The following is a 21,837-nucleotide window of genomic DNA, read 5'->3' on the forward strand; positions in this document are numbered from 1 at the left end:
AGGCCCACCTTAATCTTCAAGTTGATATCTTTGCTTTTTAACACTTTAAAGAGATCTTTTGCAGCAGATTTGCCAAATGTTATGGATCCAAGTAAAATGAAATCCTTGACAACAGATTGAAGTTGTCGAGTACACAATCAAGCTTCATTTATTAATTATTTTCTCAGTTTCATTTAGAACCACTATATCTTCTAAAAGTATTTGAAAGATTGGTAATACTCAGTATCAGTGAAGATATGCAAAAGTAAACATTTGTATTCACTTTGCTTTAGGCGTTGCTGTGGAATTGATTCTGACTCATAGTGACCTTATAGGAGAGAGTAGAACTGCCCTATAGGGTTTCCAAGGAGCAGCTGGTGGATTCAAACTGCCAGCCTCTTGGTTAGCAGCCAAGCTCTTAATCACTGCGCCACCAGGGCTCCTACACATTGCTAGGATTCTAAATTACTACAACCTTTTTGAGGGGCACAATGGAAATTATCTACAATGTCTATAAGATGTGTCTCTTTTTTAGGAATTCCATTCTGTAAATGTATCTTAGAGAAATATTCCAAGAAATGCACAATAGTGCATGTAAAATGATGTTCATTGTGGCATTTGTTATTTAAAAACATTAGAAACAACCCAAAGATTCAACAATTGGGCGTACATACATTATGCTTCAAGCAATGGGATACTATGCAAATTCTACAAGTAATGTATTAACACTACAATGCGTGAAAATAAAAAGCTGGCCAAGATACGTTAAGTGAAAAAAAAGTGGCAAAAGTTTTTGTATAGTATGATTCAATTTTGATAGCAATAATGATATACTTAAAACAATACTATATGCACAAAATATGAAAAAACATAACATTCACAACAAGTCAACAGTGGTTACCTCTGTGGGTGGATTTAAAGCAGGTTTTCTCACTTACTAAATTATCCTTTTCAAAATGTCATACAGTTTTAAAAGCCTGTGCAGTTGGTTCTCATTATTCACAGCACTTATATTTTAAAAAGTTCAAAACCAAAGCCAAACCCGTTGCTGTCAAGTCAACTCTGACTCATAGCAACCCTACAGGACACAGTAGAACTGCCCCATAGGGTTTCCAGGTAGTGGCTGGTGGATTGGAACTGCCAACCTTTTAATTAGCAGCCAAGCTCTTAGCCGCTGCGCCATCAGGGCTCCAAAAAGTCACCATGAACACTGAATTAGCAAATATTGAGCCATTGTTCCTAGGAGAAACACAGGTTTAGGTTCCAGCAAGCTTCTGGTCACATTTTAGTCAAGCAATCAATGCTTAACCTTGTTTTATATGTGTTTCGGTTTAAAGACACCTTATTTAATATATATTTCTTACAAATAATCAACCACATGCAGTATTTTTTATAATAAAACACTAGTTGAGAAGAATGCACCATTTTCCTGACCTTGGTTAACATGACACTAAATTTGTTTGGCTTTTAGCTTCACAACAATCCTATCCACTCTGTGTTTCCTATTGGTTATCACCTCATAAATCTACCCATTTAGCCAATTTACCATCTTTTCTATAACTTCACCGTGCACTATAAATATTACTTTAGCACTGTCCTGAGCGGCCTCGTGTAAGGTTGGAGGATTTTCTCTTCCTTTGTCTGAATGTACCATATTGTTATCACCGTTGAATTCACAGCCAACAGTACTATAACTCATGCCTAAACTAAGCTTATCTAACATGAGCGTTTTCTCCATAGGCATACTAGATAGCACTTCAGCACTATGCCTGGGGGCTATTTTAAACAAAGAAATCACCAACAAAAAGTACAAAAATACAAAAATGCGGCGCTAAATAGACTGTGAGGAGGACACTTGTTTAGGGTACAAGAGTTGAAACAATAAGGCAGAACATCACCTGCTCAACCTCCACTAGGAATATGTTGCACTCAATTTTTTCATTGCTCTGTACATGCCTACATGTGAAAGACCATAAAAACACCACAAGTACTGGTTTGGGGGTTACAAATAAGTTTTAGCTAGAGGTATCCTGGTAGTGCAGTGATTAGGAGCTAAACTGCTAACCAAAAGGTCAGCAATTCGAATTCACCAGGCACTCCTTGGAATCTTATGCGGCAGTTCTACTCTGTCCTATAGAGTTGCTATGAGTCCCAATCATAGGGCAACAGGTTTGGTTTTTCAGTAGGTCAATTTATAAATATGAAATCCACAAATAATGAGGATCAACTTTATTTCATTTGTAGTAAGAAAAAATAGAAAAGCAATTTTTAACTTACTTATTTTCACAATATCTATAGTTTAAAAAAGTAATACAATGAAGCCTAAGGTTGATTCTTTGAAAAAAATTACAAAATTAATAAGCCTGTGGTATAAGTAACCAGTAAGGGGAATTGAAGGCCACCGTCAAAGATACTACAGCTACTAAAAAGATAATATAAGAATACTTTAAAAGCAGAAAATAACAAATTTGAAAATTTACATGAATGGGAAAACTCCTAAAAACTATAACTTACCAAAAAAGATTCAATAATAATTAGGAAATCTGATTAGATTCATAACTCTTAAAGGAATAGAAAGTTTAATTTAAAATTTTACCATGAAAAAAATTTTAGGGCCAAATGGCTTCAACAGTGATTTCTACAAAATTTTAAAGAAGGAAATAACATAGATTATCCATATATTCCTACCAGAATGGAAAAAGAGAGACTACATACAACTTATTTTATAAGTTCATTAGCAAAAACTTGATACTAAAATCTGACAAAAAGCATTTAAACACACACACATTAAAAAATGCCAAATAAAACATTACCGAACCATATACTAATCCAGCAAGATACACAACATGTAGTACATCATAAAATCCCAAACCTAGTCCATCATAGCCAAATTTAATTTTTTCCAGGAATTTGAGTCCAGCTTAACATTCGGATATCAATTGATGTAATTCACCACAGTGACTCAATATAAAAAAAAAAAAAAAAAGCACACCATCTCAAAAAGAAATTAAAATGTTAAAACTAAACAAACTAGGATTAGAAGGGAATGTTTTAGCCTGATGAAGGTTATCTATTAAAAAAAAAGAAAAGCTAATGTGAACATCATACTTAATGATGAAATGTCGAGAAATTTTCTTCTGAGATTAGGAATGAGACAAGGATGTCAATTATCACCACTTCTACACAACATTGCCCTGGAGATCCTATTCAATGCAATAAGGCAAGATTTTTAAAAGTTATAAAATAGGGAATGGAAAAGAAGAAATAAACTCCTTATTGTAAGATAATCAGTTTGAGTATCTGGAAAATTAAAAACAATCAACAGACAAATTATTAGTATTAATAAGTGTGTTTGGCTACTTTGTATAATAAAAAGTCAACATAAAAATCAATTGTATTTCAATTTGCTAGCAACAAAGAGTTAAAAAGTAAAATTTAGAAACTACAGTACGTACAATAGCATAAAAAATCAAGTATCTAGGAATAAATATAATAAAAACTATGCAAGCTTTTACACTGAAAACTTTAGACATCATTTACAGAAATTTTTAAAGACTTAAAGTGATATATGGGCCATAATCATGGATTTAAAGGCCCGATTTTTAAATGCCAACCATTCTCAAATTGATTTGGATGATGAAATCTTATTCAAAATTCTAACAGATATCTGTATAAATGAGCAAGATGATTTTAAAATTTATGTAGAAAAGTAAAGAGCCAATAAGACAAGCTTAAGTGAAGACAAACTTAAAGAATTACCAAGTAGGAGGACTTACTCTAGTAAATATCAAGACCTATTTTAAAACTCTGCTACTCCTGTCAGTTTTTCATATTGTGGTGGCTTAGATGTTTTTGTGATGCTGGAAGCTATGCCCTCAGTATTTCAAATACCAGCAGTGTCAGCCATGGTGGACAGGTTTCAGCAAAGCTTCCAGGCTAAGACAGACTAGGAAGAAAGGCCTGGTAATCTACTTCTGAAAATTAGCCAACAAAAACACTATGGATCACAACAGAATATTGCCTGATACAGTGCTGGAAGATAAGCCCCCTAGGCTGGAAGGCACTCAGAGTGCAGTGTCCACGAGAATGGACTCAAGTATACCAACCATCCTGAAGATGGCACTGGATCATGCAACGTTTCCTTGTGTTGTACATGGAGTCACCATGAGTCAGAGCTGACTCAACAGCAACTAACAACAACAGACAAGTAAACAATCAGTTACAATATCGTCTGGTAAATGCCATGTTACCCACAGGTTATTAGGGAAGCACTAAAGAAGGTCTCAAATCTCAGCCTGAAAGTTCAGGGAAGTCTTTCTAGAGAGAAAGACAGCCGACCCGAGTCTTTGAAGGGGTGAGGCAAGTCAGTTAGAAACCAGACAAGAAGACAGCTCATTTCTTGCAGAGAACAGAGCTTGGAGGATGGGGAGGAGAGAAGAAGAGACAAACCATGAAGCATCTGGGGAAATACAAACAGTTCATTGTGATAAGCATTATGGGAGCCTAGAGAAGGAAGAGCCTAGAGTAATAATATAATGAAATAAGAGAAGTAAAAATGGACCACGCAAGACTTTAGAAGTAATGCAAAGGGCTTTAGGTATCTTATAGGAAACAGGGGGCTCTGTCAAAAGATTTTCAGCAGCAAAGGCACATCATGAAACTGATTTTAGAAAAACGACTGATTATAGTGTGAAGAATGGGCTCAAGGGGAACAAGACAACAAGACAGGGGTTGGATTACTTTATTGCCTCTGAATTAGGGACTTCAACTACCCCATTTCCCTACAGAGGAAGCAAAGTTTTAGAACAAATAATTTGCCCAAATCATTCAGCTAGTAACTGGCAAAGCTGGATTTTATTTAAAGCTCTGCATAACTTCAAAGCCTGTGCTGTTAAGGACCAAGGAACCCTGCCTCTCATAAAAGAAACTAATGTGACCAACCCTAAGCATTTAGAGACTAATTACAAAACAGCGTAGGAAAAGCGATGGCACGCTCTGGTCTACATCATCAGAATCAAGTACAGAGGTGAGCAATTATCCAGTGAATTAAGGACCATCTGGATAATCCTGGCAAAGGCAGATTTAGTGCCTGAGTCATTCAGATAATTGTTCAAACAATGTGCCCCCCTCTGGCTGAATAACCTGGTCATTAATATCTTCCATAGTATGCTTTACCCCCTGGCACTTTTGAAATGGACAATAGCAACTCAAAGAATTGAGGTACTATTCACTTCATGAGAGAGCCACATAAATAATAAGGGGATCTTAATAGACTGGGAGTGTATTTTATATGTCCCCAGGATCCACTTAACACTGGGTTGTACACGTGGTATAAAAAAGCCAAATCCCACTTCAAAGGAGAAAAGAAATTCAGCAATAGTACTCGCATATGTGTGTTTTATATTCAATCATTTATCAGGTGGCAGAAAGTTTTCTGAGCATGAAAATATGACAGACTGATAGGTTAAACTACTGATAATTATAAATTTCTGTGTGTCAAAAAAAGATAAAAAAGAAAGGCAAAAAAATTTAACAGCATATAGCTGATGTCTTCCTAATATGTGAAGAAAATATGAACTTCCTGATAGTCAAAGGAAATTCACAAAAGAAGAAATAACCAGACCCAGTGCCATCGAGTCGATTCTGACTCATAGAAATAGAAACGAAAAATTACAGTTAAAATAAAAATATTTCAGAATTCATCCAAAATCATAGAAAGAAAACTCAAAAGAATAACTAGATACAAAATTTCCACTATAAAAATGGTAATAATTCTTATGACCACAATACCAAGTGGTAATGAGAGTATTGCCAAATCAGTACACCCACTGGTGGTGTATAAATTTGCACATAAACTTTTGGTAGGTGGAGAAATTTGACAGGAGACGTTAGGAGTTTAGAAATATTTACTTTTGACCTGGCAACTGTTAAGAAGTTATTATAAGAAAATGAGGAAACCCTGGTGGCGTAGTGGTTAAGGGCTATGGTTGCTAATCAAAGGGTCAGCAGTTCAAATCCATCAGGTGCTCCTTGGAAACTCAACAGGGCAGTTCAACTCTGTCCTGTAGGGTCGCTATGAGTCGGAATCAACTCGACGGCAATGGGCAATGGTGGGTTTATAAGGAAATGGTCAGAAAGGCAAAGGTTAATGTATTTTTATATCCATCGCCACAACCGTAAAAAACTGGAAATGATCTAAAGATTCTACTCATACAATATTTGACAGTCATAAAAAAAAGAGTGAAGAAAAATATTAAATGAAATGAATAAAGGCTCATGTTATGATGTTGAGTGGGGAAAAAAGCTGGATAAAAAAAAAAAATGATTATTCAGTATAACACCAAATCTGTAAATTTAAAATAACCGTGTATAGTCATGAAAGGAGTCTTGGTGGTACAACAATTAAGCACTTGGCTGCTAATGCAAAGGTTGGTGGATTGAACACACCCAACAGATCCATGGGAGAACAACCTGGCAATCTTGATCCCATAAAGATTATAGTTTAGAAAACTCCACGGACAGTTCTACTCTGTCACATGGGACACTATGAGTCGAAAATGGACCCCATGACACCAAACAACAACATGTTCATACAGGTAGGATTGGAACAGGGAGAGTAGATCTCTCTACATCGTGGAACTTTCCAATTTCTCTTTAGTGATCCTATATTTCCTTATAATCACAAAAAATGTTATTTTGAATACAAAATTAAATGAATATACTTTGAGTGCAGTTTAACACAGTAGTTCATTCATACAACCATAGGGAGTTAATGCCACCTACCCATCCTCCTGCTACATTTCCAAGGTCACACAGCTATTAAGCCCTACTGTCGGGATTTGAATCCAAATGTTTCTTGCTCCAGAGTCAGTGCCCTTTAAGATTGGAACTAATTTTGAACTAATCTGAACTAAAATTGAAATAATACATACTGAAAATTTCACAGCAGAGTAGAAGCAATAATAAAAATTGAAAATACATTTTTTCAATAATATCACCTGAAATTTGAGTCAGAATCAACGGCAATGGGTTTGGATTTTTTTTTTTTTTTTTAAAACCAGTAAGATTTATACACTGGGATATTCGATAAATTAACTACTGCACTAATCCAGGCATGCAATGGCAGATGAAGCTGATACTTGGGAAAACAGACCAATATATGAATTACAGTTGAGAATAAATCTGAACAAATGAGCATCTGAATAGACAGTGGGCACTTGCCTTGGTGGCATAGTGATTAAGGGCCCAGACTGCTTATCAGTAGGTCGGCAGTTTGAATCCACCAGGTGCTCCTTGGAAACCCTATGGGGCAGTTCTACTCTGTCCTGTAGGGTTGCAATGAGCTGGAATTGACTGGACAGCAATGGATTTGGTTTACTTTTTTTTTTGGTTTTGGAGGTAGAGGAACGAAAGTTTTATTAACACACGTAGGTTTCCTTCTAAAGCCTGTGCTCATAGCCATTCTGCTAGTATTTTGGAATGGCTAGTTAAGGAGAGATTAGGGCTGCAAATGCCAAAGGATAATTTTATTTCCAGTAAAATAAACATTGATTTGCAGAGGGGGAGCTAACTAGTAACTTAGAAGTTCTGTGTTATGATGCAGCCCTGGCCAATTTACATGCATAGATGGATGGAAATGGGACTGTTAATTTCTTTTATAATAAGGCAATTACATGGCATATTTTGTGTAAAGAAATATTAAAAGCCTATCAAATAAGGAGCCCTGGACAGGCATTGGTTAAGCTCTTGGTTGCTGATGGAAAGGTCGACAATTGGAGCCCACTAGTGGCTCCATGGGAGAAAGATCTGTATAGCTGCTTCTGTAAAGATTACAGTTTAGAAAACCCTATGGGGCAGTTCTACTTTGTCACATGGGATCATTATGAGTCAAAATTCAAATCCATGGCTCCTAACAACAACATCATCTTTCAACTAGGTCTCTATTTGGCCTCAAGGGACACAAGATACAAGAGAATAAAGAATAACCTGTACATAGTCATAACTCTTATGGGAAAATTGAGTCGTTCTGTGGAAGGGTATAGAAACACCTCATGCCATCTGTCATGGATCGAATTATGTCCCCCTAAAAATGTGTGGCTGGGCCATGATTCCCAGTATTTTCTGACTTTCCTATATGTTGTAATGAGGGAGATTGGGTGGCAGTTGTGTTAGTGAGGCAGGAAATCTACAAGTTTGGACTGTGTCTTGAGGCAATCTCTTGAGACAGAAAGAAGCAGAGAGCTGGGGACTTCAACCCACCAAGAAAGCAGCGTCGGGAGCAGAGCGTGCCCTTTGGACCTGGGGTGCCTGCGCTGAGATGTTCCTAGTCTGGGGGAAGATTGATGAGAAGGCCAACAGAGACATAAAGCCTTCCCCTGGAGCTGATGCCCTGAATGTGGACTTTAAGCCTACTTTACTCTGAGGGAATAAACTTCTCTTTGTTAAAGCCATCCACTTGCGGTATTTCTGTTACAGCAGCACTAGATGACTAAGACACCATCCATAATCCTTCAGAGAGAAGATGCAGAGCTAAAGGAAGTTTTCCCAAAAGCGTTTCCCAATATATAGCCTTCTATCAATAAATTGGTTATCCTAAGTCATTACTGCATCCATCCAAACAATTTTTTATGATGATACTTTCTCAGCAAGTATCTTTCAGCATACTTAGAACATTGTTCAGTTTGGTGGTGTATACAAAGAAAAATAGGTCATGATCTTTTTTGCAAAGTACTTCCTGTCTCATTAGAACACAAATTAGACATACATACAAGCAACAAAATAAGATTGCATGTGATTAGGTTTTCAAGTGAAAGTTAGCTACTAGTGATTTCAGAGAGGAGAGATCACTCTGAGTTAGAATCATTGGGAAATCTTGGCCAAATAAACCACAAATTAATTAAATGCATTAAGTTGATAGATAATCAAAAACCAAACCAGCTGCCATCCAGTCAATTCTATTCATGGTGATCCCATACTGATGTATTATGATAATGAATACTAGCTCTATTTACTGAGGACTCACTATGCACACATCCCCATGCTGGCAACTATGCACTACATATTCTTGTTGAATCCTCACAACTCTGATATTCAGTGCTATTACTCTCTTTTTAAAGATGAAGAAACTGAGATGCTGAGAAGTTAAATAACTTGCCCCAAATCAAAATCAGGAAGCTGCAGAGCCAAAATTAAAATCCAGCCTCAACTGCCTGTGATGGTTAGCCTAGTAGATTAAATCACTAATTTTCAAAATGATGTGACAAGTTGGGAATGTATCCTAAGAACTCAGAATTAAAATTATATGTATATAATTTTATTTAGGTATTTATGTAAGAACAGAACAGAGTAAAATTGGCCCACATATTCTTACTGGTATTAATATCCACCATATTTGCTACCAGGACCACAAACAGTGGGAAGCTGAAAAGTATTCTATTTGAGGGGAAACTGCTATATGGTATAAATGCACAGTATGTTGTTAGAATCTTAGAGGTGGAATAATGGGTTTTTAAAGACTTTATATGTAAATCAGGTGTCCTCTGAATTTTAGTGCTTTCACATGTGAAAATGCAAAGATTATCATTAGGATTACATAATCCAGGTAATGAGAAAATAAATGCACATAGATCTGTAAAAGAATTTTCACATAGTGCAAATAGACATAATAAAAAACAGCAGCACAAGTTCAAATATCAGGTCCACAGCAAAAATTATATCCTCACCAAAAAAGTCAAAACTACCCCCAACGCTTCTAACAGTCCCTTAGTTATGCGTCCTGGTCTCCAAATGTTGCTAGCTATAGGTTACCATCCCCCCAAATTTACTACCAAATACATCAAAGGACAGGCATAAGCAAACTATTATGCTCTGATGAGTTTAACAAAATATTCCAGATATAGTTTACATTTATTTAATAAGTGTGTTATATTTCAGGCTAAACCCAAAACTGAATTCATTGCTGTCCAGTCGATTCCAAATCATAGCAACCCTTCAGGACAGAGTAGAACTGCCCCATAGGGTTTCCAAGGAGCACCTGGTGGATTCAAACTGCCAACCTTTTGGTTAGTAGCCGAGCTCTTCACCACTATGCAACCAGGTCTCCTTCTTCAGGCTAACCACCCCCCGCCAGAAAAAAAAACCTATTGCAGTCTAGTGGATTCTGACTCATTGTGACCCTATAGGACAGAGTAGAACTGCCTCATAGAGTTTCCAAGGGGCGTCTGGTGGATTTGCACTGCCAACCTTTTGTTTAGCAGTCATAGCACTTAACCACTGTGCCACCAGGGTTGCCAGTTCAGGCTAGTGGGGTTAATATATACACTATGAAAAATGCAAGGGAATGGATGAAGATGAGATAGCATGCTAAGAATGTATTCAAAATAATATTTGAAAATATTGATCTTTATGCGCGTTACAGAAACATTCATTTTATTTCAGGCTGCGTTTCATCCCTCAGAGTGCATCTCCTCTGGCTTTTCTCCCAATGGAGAATTTGATTCCCTCCTGCCCCTCCTACTCAGTGCTTCCAGATTGCTTCCCAAGGCCAAGGCAGCCGGCTTAGCAGCAGGGAAACCGGGCTGGAGATGCAGGAGCTATATATAGCTCCACCTTGGAGATGCGAACATACAAGCACACATACAAGTGCCCATGTTGGATTTGGGATAAATAAATAAGAGAAGGCTGTAGCTCTCCCCATTGCCTCCTTCTCATAACCTCATTTTTTAGGAATTTTCAGCGCAGATTGTCATCAGTGGCCGAGTGATGCAGCATATGATTTCTCTGCAATTCTGCCTAATGCTTCCAGCAATCTGACTCCAGCAGGCACCGGCGCTGGGCCAACACCTAGTATCCAGATGCGGTCACCAGGGAGGGTGACGTGCAGCCACCTTGAGCTCATCCGGACACGATTAGTTGACTCTCTGGGAATCCCTGGGGGCAAACCCACCTCTTAGAAACTAGGTGAGAAGGTGGTTCCCAATAGACAACGTCAGACTGGGAGAGAAGAAGCAAAGCCTTCTCTCCCCTCCTGGGTCTGCGGCAGATAGCGGAGAACGGCCCACATCTTCTCAAGAGAAATGTAATTGATCGGAAATCGTCTCTTGAGTTGTAGGGATTCTTCCCTGCCCCCACCCCCAAAGGGAGCGGGTCCTGAAAACAAGTCCCTTCTTTCCGTCACCGCAATCATTCCCTTTCCCCCCACCCCCTCCCCCGCCTTTTTTTTTTTTTTTTTTCAGGGAAATAGCAAGAGTCCAAAAGGAGAGAGAAGAGGCGAGAGAAAATGAGTAGGTGCTGACGGCGGAGGAAGGAGAAGCTCTTCTTGATTTCAGAAGACCTGCGGTTCCCCGCCGCTGACATGTCTGCTCCCCCAGCCCCTCCCCTGCCGGGTCGACATGACATCCCGGGCGAGTCACCGATGGTGGCGGCCGCTGCCTCCGAGAGGAAAGTTGAGGAGACACAGATGGGGGCTTGGTCTCCTCTCCCAGGGCGCTACCGTCCTCCTTCCCTGCCAGCCACCGCCGGACTCCAGCATCCCGCACCCTCCCTTCCCAGCACCCAGACAGGCTGCTGCCCGAGTCCATCCCGACGAAGCCTGCAGCGGCCACAGATTTGGGGGTGACGAGGGCGGGGCAGGGCGGGGGGGTAAGGGGAAGGGAGGCAACAAGAACATGAAAATACGCATTCTTTATTTTATCTGCAAAGAAGGAAAAGTCCTGCCTCCTACCTGTTCCCTGCTCCTGCTCGCCTCAGCCCGGCACAGCTGGACCATAACCTACAGGTTTCCCACTTCCGTGGCAAACACCTGGGAGCGCATCTCCTCACCCGGCGCCCCTCCTCGCCTTGGCGGAGCCCACCCTCGCTACCTGACAGCGGCAGCCTGGCCTTTTAGAGCGGTTATTGGGGCCGCAGGAAGAGCGGGGCGGGCACAGGAGAGAAAGCTGCGTCTCTGATTGGACAGAAGGGCTATCACTCTCCTCCCCAGGACCAGCGCTTACTGCGGACTGAGGTAGCTGCTAAAGCCAACTGCAAAGGGTCTCTGCAGTCCCTGGAACCCAGTCCTGCTGCTGCTGGACCAAGGACCCCTAGGAGGAAGGAAACTGGGTCGGTGATTAGTTATTTGAGGCCCCAAGAGGGAGGGAGGGGCCAGGCATTGCCAGACACCCGGCACTCTCCTGAGCTTCCCTGAAGGGACCATCTGTTCTGGAAGATTTGACAGAGGAATATGTTAGCGGGCAGGGCCTCAAAAGAGAAACATGAACTTCGGTTAAGGATGGAGCAAAACAGAAAAATATCTACACTTACTTACAAGGGAGAAAAAAATAGATGTGTTTTTGTTTGTTTGAAGTTTCCATTTTGCCTAAATGTAATATGGCAGTTTTTCATCTGAAGAAGCCACTGAGCTGCTTGTTCTGTAGTGCAGAAAACCTCCAAGATATCTCCTGGTAGGAACAGTGTTTTAAATGGGAAAATGGTGCATAATAACTTTTCAAGAAACAGTGTAGGAAGGAAATTAAGGCCAAACTGCATAAGGCATTTTCTATGAGCAGTACAGTTAGTGGCAAGACTTAAAATAATCACCTGACTGACAGATAATCAATCTTTTGCCTTCTGCTGATAGTCCATCATTTACTTTATGCTCAAAGCCTGAGGCTGCAGAGAATGTACAAGGCAACTCAAACTTCAGAGATCCCAAGCCTGCCTTTTAGGTCACGGGACACTAGGGCAAAACAAACTGCACTTATCTGTCCTGGAGTTTGGCTGCTAACCAAAAGGTTAGCAGTTCGAATCCACTAGCCACTCCTTGGAAACCTTATGGGGCAGTTCTGCTCTGTCCTATAGGGTCATAATCATGCAGAATTGACTCCATGGCAGTGGGTCTGGTTTATTTTATTTATTTATTCGGTCTTCTCTGACACTTATCCAGGTGGAATTAGGAAATCATAGGCTCCAATGGACCCCTTAAATAAGGCAAAAATATAGAAAGACCACAAGTAAAATTGTAAGGAGGAGGCTTATTTTAGTGCCATATGACTTTGTGCAAATAGCTAAGTTCTTCCTCCCCCAAATTAAGGTGCCTTATTAAATAGTGCTGAGCATAAGACACAACTCCTGTCCTCAAATAGCTTATGTTAGAGAAGATTACATGTTATTAAATGCTATTAAATGTTATTACGTTAGGCTCTTAGTTTAAAAGTTTAGTGCCTGTGGTTATTATACTACTAGGCCCAAAACCCAAAAAACCATTTCTGTCGATTGCATTCTGGCTTGTGGAGACCCTATAAAACCAACCTATCAGGCTCAAGTCGATTCCGACTCATAGTGACCCTATAGAACAGAGCAGAACTGCCCCATAGAGTTTCCAAGGAGCACTTGGTGGGTTCAAACTGCCAACCTTTTGGTTAGCAGCCGTAGCCCTTAACCACTATACCACCATGGTTTCCAGAGTATAACTGCCCCATAGGGTCTCCAGGGAGCAGCTGGTGGATTCAAATTGGTGACCTTTTGGTTAATAGCCAAGCTGTTAACCACTGAGCCACCAGGGCTCCACTACTAGGCCAGACTCTTCATAAAACCGAAAGAATTAAATTATGGCATTTGAAAGTGGAAAGGGACTCTAGAGAACATTTACAATGAGCAATAGATGATTTGTATGCTGGGAACCCTCATGACACAGAATGGGAATAACTAAATATGCAAGGCAGGTTTCAGAACCCCTTGGGTCATGTTTCTATATATTCCCCTTTAGTCTTGCATCTCCACCCCAAGCATTCAGATCAAATGTCCCATCGAATTGGACAAATCATTCATGATTTAGTGCAACTGTGTCGAGCTCTGTGTTAGGTGCTAGGGATCTAAACATGAATAATACACTGAACTTGTTAAAGAAGGGCTTTAAGCAGGAAGCAGTTAAGACAGGAGAATACTGTAGAAGGAAATAAGCTTTGTGTACTTTCAACACTAACATCTTTTGATTCCTAATCCTCAATTATTTGCGTCACAATGAACTCCAGCACATCTTCCTCTAGCTTTAAGCAGTGGGCAGAAGGAGTATCAAGGAAAGAAACTAAATCCTGAGGTTAGTAAAGGTGCTAAAATTGGAAGTGAAAAGAATACTAAAAAATCCTCTGCTATCTGTGTTCTTTCATTCTTTAATTAATTCATTCAACAAATATTACTAGTACAAATACAGAGATGAATAAGATAGGCAACTCCCATGGAGCACATACTTTATTCTTCAGACAATGTTACTCCGTATACTCACCAATATAATTAGCAGTGTGTGTGTGAGAGCACACACATAACTTGGGAACAATACTAGGATAACTTTTATCTGGCCAACGGGCACCTCATATATTTTCAGGTGAAACAGACTGACTCCAGGTTATTGGTTATTACCCCCAGAGAGAAAACCTGTACATGTGTTCCTAAAATACAGATAGGCATATGTACCTGAATGTATTAAAGGTGCCTTCCTGCTACAGAGCACTTTACATTTGCCAAAGGACTTGCAGATGCAATCCTTCTCTTGGTACATAGGTAAGCAGGAGGGTCCATTTCAAAATTGAGGAAACTGAAGTAGTCAAGGAAACATGTTCCTTTTAAAACAAAAGGAATAAAAAAAAGGTGTGTATATAATACTTGGTATATAGGAGACATCCCATAGATATTTGTTGATATGATTTATAGAATGTGAAAATTTGAAGAACCTTAGAAATCATCAAGCTCCACATTCTCGTTCTGTGTATGAAAGAACCAGAAGTTGTAATTTGCCCAAGGTCATATATCTAGTTAGGGGTAAAGCTGAGTCTAGAACCCAGGTCTTAGGACTACTCATTCATTGTTCTTCCCACCAGAATGAACAACTTTTCCTAGCATCTCTTCCAACAGAGTCTGTGCCCTTTTTCTTCCATGCACCACTCAAACTTCTGAAGGTTTTTGGACTGATCCAACTGGCTTATTCATCTTACATGATGAATTAACCTGTAGCTGAAGAGTCCCTGGGTCGCAAAGATGGTTAAGTGCTCAACTACTAGCCAAAATGTTAGCAGTTTGAGCCTACTGCACAGAAGAAATGCCTCCGAAGAAAGAAAGGCCTGGCAATCTGTGTCTGAAAGTTCATAGCCTTGAAAACCCTATGGAGTGCAGTTCTACTCTACAACACATCGGGGCGCCATAAACTGGAATTGATTTACAGGCACATGGTTTGGTTTGGTTTTGGTAATCAGTAGATGAGACTCAGTTTGCTTGTAAATTTGGTGTTGAGATATGAAAAAAGCTGATGGGAAGTGGATGGCCAGATAGGCAAATTGCCTCTAGCATGCGCTGTCCACCAAGTGAGGAAGAAGGGAATTGCTGAAAGTTAATCTGGAATCCCTTTATCCGGCAGCCTGGTAGGCCACTTATTTGCAAATCTTCAAAAGAAACAGCAGAAAATTTCACCTTGTTATCAGGATGCCTCTGACTCCCTTATGACTCACAGAGTTTCATAGTACAATTTACTGGGCGTTATACTTCCCTAAACCCTATTATTGAATTCTCCTGTCATCCCCTCCCCCTTCCACCCCGCACCGGCCTTTATTCTTCAAACATTCCAATTTCTTCCAACCAGTGATTAAATCTCAGTGAGAGAAAAGGAAACTACAGCAACAGTACAGCTTTCCACAGCATGTATTCCCTTTCTTTCTCCTCTGTTCCACCCACCATTTCCTCATTTCGAAGCTTCCCAGGAGAACAGTTCCTAACATAGCCTGACACAGCATAGAGGATGAGAGAGAGGAAAAAGTGGCTTTTCCAATCAAGATTTCAAGATGCACTTAACACAGCAGAGGCAACAGAGGCTCTGGCCGCTGGTTGAAGAATCATGCTAAACGCAGACTGCAGCGTCTTGAAGAAGATCACGTCAGCCCACTGACCTAGCTTTTACATAGCCATTTGGGAATGTAGGCAGAAGGACATTCACATCCACACACATACAGACACACAGACACACAGACACGCATGCTACCAGTACCACATGGTGGGGAGATGAGGCTCGGAAGACAATTTTCAGATACTGAGCACTGGAAATATAGTCAACAGTAGCAGCTTGCAATTCACCCAGAGCCATTGCAATCTCTCTGAGAATTAAAAGTAAGATTAGAATTCCTTTTGTTTTGTCAGTGACTGCTGCCCACTAACAGGGCAGATTTACAGAAAAAAGACACGTTAGTATCACTTGCAAAGGTATCTACACACAGAGTCTGTTGTTTCACAAATGAATATGCTGAATTCTCCTTAATATTGCCCTATTTGTGTAAAAGGAATTGATGTATATAATACAACACAAGGTCATGCTAACCCTTATTCATAACCAATATATTGTCCAAATTCCTTCAACTCATGGAACTTGTGGGGAGTGGTCAATGCTCAATTTGGTTGTTAAATTATACCCCTGGTCTCTGTTATTCATGGAGATTCAGGAGTCAGATATTATAACTTCCCACTTTCAACCTTAATATGTCTTTCCCTTCTTTGTGGAAACCCTGTGGTTAAGAAATAGGGCTGCTAACCAAAAGGTCAGCAGTTTGAATCCACCAGGTGCTCCTTGGAAACTCTATGGGGCAGTTCTACTTTGTCCTATAGAGTCACTATGAGTTGGAATTGACTCTATGGCAATGGGTTTTTTCCCCTTATTTAAGAAGTCCTGGCGGTACACTGGAAAACCTGGTGGTGTAGTGGTTAAGTGCTACGGCTGCTAACCAAAAGGTTGGCAGTTCAGATCCACCAGGCCCTCCTTGGAAACTCTATGGGGGCAGTTCTACTCTGTCCTATAGGGTTGCTATGAGTCAGAAAGAACTCGATGGCAAAGGGTTTTTTGGTTTGGGGGTACACTGGTTAAAGCGATTGGTTGGCGGTTTGAAATCACAAGTGAGCTTCGCAGGAGAAAGATGTGACAGTCTGCTTCCATAGAGATTTACAGCCTTAGAAACCCTATGAGTGTGAATCTACTCAAGGCAGTGGGTGGATGGTGGTTTCCTTTCTTTACTAACTGTGACACTGAAAATTCTGTTTTTTTGAATACCTACTTGAAATGATGAATACCTTCACCATCTCTAGTGGAAACAGGACTGGAAGTTAGAAAACCTTTGTTCTACTCTAGAGTAATAACTAGCTGAGAGGATGTGGACAGGACTGTAAAATGAGTGGTGGAGTTATATGATACTTAAATTCAAAACTGTTTGCTAAGAATGTTACCAGTGCCTTTATAAAAGGTCAGCAACCCAAATACACATTCTGTCCCACAAAATGTCAAAAGGAGCAAGAGAAGAGAAACAGAAATAATTTGTCCATTTCATTCAAATTTTTTGGCATAAAGTTTTTCACATCTCCTTATTATACATATAATGTCTATTGGTTCTATATTGATAATTCAATTTTTATTCCTTATATTGGTAAACTATAATTTTTTTCTTGTCAATTTTCCCTGGTTTCTAACAATTTTATTAATTATTGCAAATATCAATTTTGACTTCGTTAATTTTATGTATCCTGTATTTGTTTTCTATTGTATTGATTCATATGCTTATATTATTTCCTTCCTTTTACTTAGTTTTGGCTCAGCGTTCTTTTTCTCTATTCTTGAGATATAAGTATGAATTACTGATTTTTTTTGGCCTTTCTTCTTTTTCAATATTTTCCTTTAAGTTTGCAATATTTGCTCTAAGTAGTGCTTTAGAGTATCTGACAAGTTATAATATGTCTTACCTTCATTATCATTCAGTTCAAATATTTTATATTTTCTGTTTCTTTTTTTGACCCCAAAATTATTTAAAAGTACATTGATTAATTTATAGTCACTGGGAGATTTCCTATCTTTTTGTTATTGAGTATTAGCTTAATTTTATTTTTGTCAGAAAAGGTACTGTAACCATTAGTGACTTATTGAGGCTTTATTTATGATTCCAAATTTGCATTTTTACTAAATGTCCCATGAAGTCTTAAAAGGAATATGGAGGTTGGACTTCCAGGAATAGAGTAGCTGCTATTTAACCATCCATTCTCTCATAACAGCTATAAACTCTGGAGAAAGTAAAAAAAAAAAGAAAGAAAAAAAACTTCAGGGCACTGGAAAGCAACCAAAAGCAGACAGAAACTGAAGAAACGTCTATACTTGGAAAAAGAAAATGGTAGGGTGCAAGTTTCCCATTTTAAAATAGATTTGGGCCTTGAAGACAGGTCCCAGTAGGCTAAATCTTAAAAAAAAAAAAAAAAAAAGCACGATCTTTCCAGCTTGAAGACACAGAGGACAGACAGAGTTCTAGTTGACCACAGAAGATAGAAAGTGAGGTGGGGCAATTTCAGAAAGGAGAGAATCAGAAAGGGAGAGTCCTCAATTCAGAGTATGAACATAATCCAAATTGTAAACTAACTCCTGAACTATGTACACATAGGGTAGACTACAAGCAGTCCAGATAAGTCTAAGAGCTGTAGTAAGTCTAACAGAGCTGTAGTAGGATAAAAATAAATAAATAAATAATTTTTTTTTTTTTGCTGAATAACAAAAAATGGCCCTCATGAATATTACCTTGTATGGCAAAGTCTTTGCAGATGAGATTAAATTAAGGACCTTGAGATGAGGAAATTATCCTGAATTAGCCAGGTGGGCCCTAAATGCAATGTGAATGTGAAGCAGAGAGAGATTTGAAGATGCAGGACCTGAAGACTGCAGTGATGCCGTCTCAAGCCAAGGAATACCAACATCATCAGAAGCTGGAAGAGGCAAGGAACTGATTCTCCCCTAGGGCCTCTGAGTGAGCATGCCCCTGCTGATACTCGGATTTCAGCTCAGTCATACTGATTTTGGACATCTGAACTCCAGAACTGTAAGAGAATAAATTTTTGTTGCTTTAAGCCACCAAGTTTGTAATAATTTTTTTTAGCAGCCATAGGAAACTAACACAAAAACTTACTTAGCAGAGATTTTATCTGCTTCCCACAAAAGAGGAGATGGTGCTTAGAGCTTGAGAGCAGCCAATTTAACTGCCTTCTAAAACAAACAAAACATACTAATACTCCTTAAAAAACACAACAGAATCCAGAATCTCTACAATGCATCACAATGTGGAAGATATAATCAAAAACCACTAAATATGCCGCTCCTCCCCCCAAGAACCACCACATGTCTGTCAGATTGTCATACTGTGGTGATTTGCGTGTTGCTGTGATACTGAAAGCTATGCCACCGGTATTTCAAATACCAGCAGAGTCACGCATGATGAACAGATTTCAACTGAGCTTCCAGACAAAAATAGACTAGGAAGAAGGACCTGGCAGTCTGCTCATAAAAAACTAGACAGTGAAAACTTTATGAATAGCAGCAGAACTTTGTCTGGTATAGTGCTGGAAGATGAGCCCCTCAGGTTGGAAGGCACTCAAAATACAACTGGGGAAGAGCTACCTCCTCAAAGTTGAGTTGACCTTAATGACATAGATGGAGTCAAGCTTTCAGGACAATCATTTGCTGAGGTGACATGACCCAAAATGAGAAGAAACAGCTGCAAATATCCACTAATAATCAGAACATGGAATGTATGAACTATGAACCCAGGAAAATTGGAAGTCATCAAAAATGAAATGGACCATTTGAAGATCAATATTCTAGGCATTAGTGAGCAAAAATGGGCTGATATGAGCCATTTTGAATCAGACAATCATATGGTCTACTATACCAAGAGTGACAAATTTAAGAGGAATGGCATTGCATTCATCATCAAAAAGAACATTTCAAGATCTATGATGAAGTACAGCTCTGACAGTGATAGAAAAATATCCATGTGCCTACAAGGAAGACCAATTAATAAGGCTACTCTTCAAATTTATACCAGAACCAGTAATGCCAAAGATAAAGAAATTGAAGATTTTTACCAACTTCTGCAGTCTGAAATCGATCAAACATGCAATCAAGATTCATTGATAATTACTGGTGATTGGAATGCAAAACTTAGAAACAAAGAAGGATAGGTATTTGGAAAATACGGACTTGGTGACAGAAACAATGCCGGAGATCTCATGGTAGAATTTTGCAAGACCAATGACTTATTCACTGCAAATACCATTTTTCAACAATATAAACAGCAACTATACACGTAAACCTCACTGGATGGAAAACACAGGAATCTAATTGACTACATCTGTGGAAAGAGATGATGAAAAGCTCAATATCATCAGTCAGAAAAAGGGCAGCGGGCAACTATGGAACAGAACATCAATTGCTCATATACAAGTTCAAGTTGAAGCTGAAGAAAATTAAAACAAGTCCATGATGAGCCAAAGTGTGCTGGGAGCCAGGCTGCAAGGGCGGCCCCTCTGCACCCACTGCCCCCAGCATAAACATCAAAGAATCCCTGAAAAGTCAGGAGGAGCCAGGCTGCAAGGGCAGCCTCTCTGCACCCACTGCCCCCAGCATAAACATTGAAGAATTCCTGAAAAGTCAGGAAGAGCCAGGCTGCAAGGGCGGCCCCTCTGCACCCACTGCCCCTAGCATAGACATTGAAGAATTCCTGAAAAGTCAGGAATATCTCTGTCATCTGTGTTATGTTTCTGTTTCATTTTCAGCCTGTGTATAGCAGAATGTATAAGCATAAAATTCCATTATAGATTTAGGGACCTTTGGACGGGGGGCGTCCTACTCATAATCCCCTGGTGAAATCCCGGGTAGGGACAGCCCGTGTATTACTTGGGGATCAACATGAAGTTGTCTTAGGTGAAAAACAAATAGCTCGACTATGGAAAACAAAAACAGCATGGTGGAATCCTGGTATTTACCAAGGCCCTTTTTGTGATTAAACCACCACCCACACATGACCCCATAAAAGTGGAAAAACAAAAGGCAGTGAGTTCTCTCAGCCAATTTCTCAGCCAATTACAGATCAACCTTCTCGTCTACCCCGCTCACTGCTGCGCTTGACTGGTCTTTGGGTATAGAGATTGGGCTAATTGTCCTTGGCATAATCGCGGACAATATGACGTAACCTAAAGTGGCTGGACTACAAGAATTTGGCCACCCTGGACAAAATGGACAAAGCCTATGTGGCAATGGTTTTTGCAAAAAGATTAATTATTATAAAAACTGTGGAAGGAATTGCAAGATTAAGCATAAAGTGTAAAGCAGTATGAAGTCAATTGTTACTTTGTGTAAAAATATATCAACAAAATATTCTCTTCAATTAAACAAAAACTCATTGTACTTGTGTGTGTATGCGGAACTGTACTATGTGTCACTTGGAAAATTATGTCTCTGGGAAATGATGTTTATGATTATATCTTGTACTGCCCCTTTATTGATCATGCGATGTTATGCTTTTGTAAGCTTATGATATAAAAGACCATGTAAAAAATAAAGAGCAGAGGGCTTCTTCTTCTGCAGAATGAAAATATAAGACATACTACCTCTCATTCTTTTTTCGCCGAACTCTACCCCTCCTCTGGTAACCCTGTTCATTGCAGAGGCTGGCCCCCAGCAAAAGTGGAACCTTGAGTGTATCCCACTTGAATTTAGAGATCATCTCAAGAACAGATTTGATACATTGGACACTAATGGCCAAACACTAGATGAGTTGTGAGTAGACATCATACACAAAGAAAGCAAAAGGTCATTAGACAGACAGGAAAGAAAGAAAAGACCAACATTGATGACAGAAGAGGCTCTGAAACTGGCTCTTGAATATATAGCAGTCAGTCAGTCAAAGCAAATGCAAGAAAGAATGAAGTAAAAGCTGAACAGAAGGCTTCAAAGGGAGGCTTGAGAAGACAAAGTTAAGTCTTATGATGAAATGTACAAAGACCTGGAGTCAGAAAACCACAAGGGAAAAACACGTTCAA

At 39.4% G+C, this 21,837-nt stretch overlaps 1 protein-coding gene across 1 annotated transcript in view; it reads right to left on the minus strand.

The window, feature by feature from the left end:
• Nucleotides 1-11,827, minus strand: part of CNTN1 (contactin 1) — a 379,037-nt gene extending 367,210 nt beyond the window's left edge. The window contains exon 1 of the mRNA XM_023555346.2: nt 11,702-11,827. The gene's annotated coding sequence lies outside the window, so the exon portion shown is untranslated. The remainder of the gene's footprint in view (nt 1-11,701) is intronic.
• Between the last annotated feature and the right edge of the window lie 10,010 nt (nt 11,828-21,837).

The sequence above is a fragment of the Loxodonta africana genome, chromosome 4, assembly GCF_030014295.1.
Source record: "Loxodonta africana isolate mLoxAfr1 chromosome 4, mLoxAfr1.hap2, whole genome shotgun sequence".
In the NCBI taxonomy this organism is placed as follows: Eukaryota; Metazoa; Chordata; class Mammalia; order Proboscidea; family Elephantidae; genus Loxodonta; species Loxodonta africana.